Genomic DNA, 859 nt, shown 5'->3' with positions numbered 1-859 from the left:
CGTCGCGCGCCCGCGCGTCACGCGCCGCTGCTCGAGCACACTGCCGACGCTCCGCAAATTCCTCTTAGAGGTGCACCCCGACATGCTGCCGGCGTTCCCCGAGGCGAAGCGCGTCAACGGCGTCAACGTCGCGACGCTCCAGGCCTACCTGCGCGAGAGCACCTACGTGGGCTCGGCGAATCTGCTGTTTTACCGCAAGCCCGCGCGGGACGGCACGGAGCTCCGCGAGGCGCGCGTCGTCGTCGGCCGCGGCGTCGCCGCGTGCGTCGACTCCATGGCCGTCGCGCTCGGCGGGAGCGCCGCGCCGCGGCGGCGGCCGCGCCCCGCGCCGCGGCCGCCGCCGCCGCGGCGGGCCGGCGCGGGCGCCGTGCCGTTCCGCGCGCCGCCGGCGCCCGTCGACCGGAACCGGTCGCTCGCGGCCTACGGCACGGCCGCCAAGGCGCCGAGCCTCGCGGCGCTCCGGGAGCGGCGGCGCGCGGCGGCCCACGTCGACGCGCTCGCGCGCCGCGTCGCCGAGCGCACGGGGCTCGCGAGGGTCGACAACCGGTGCAACTGGACCGCGCGGCCCCTCGCGGGCCTGCTGCGGCGGCTCGACGCGGCGGCGGGCGCGCGGCGCCTCGACGGCTTCGACGTCGTCTTCTCGACGACGGAGCCCCGCGAGTGCGTCGACGCGCGCGAGGGGCTCATCGTCGTGTCGCCGTCGCGCGCCGACGCCGCGTGGCGCGAGACGCTCGACCGCGTCACGGGCGCCGTCGTCGCGGCGCGCGCGGCCGCGGCGGCGGACGAGGCCCGCGCCGTCGCCGGCGCCGAGGCCGCGCTCGCCGCCGCCTGCGGCGGGCCCGTGGTCCTCGAACGCGGC

Source organism: Aureococcus anophagefferens, assembly GCF_000186865.1.
Source record: "Aureococcus anophagefferens unplaced genomic scaffold AURANscaffold_1036, whole genome shotgun sequence".
NCBI lineage: Eukaryota > Pelagophyceae > Pelagomonadales > Pelagomonadaceae > Aureococcus > Aureococcus anophagefferens.
The sequence above is the reverse complement of the archived record's forward strand: the minus strand, read 5'-3'. Positions refer to the sequence as shown.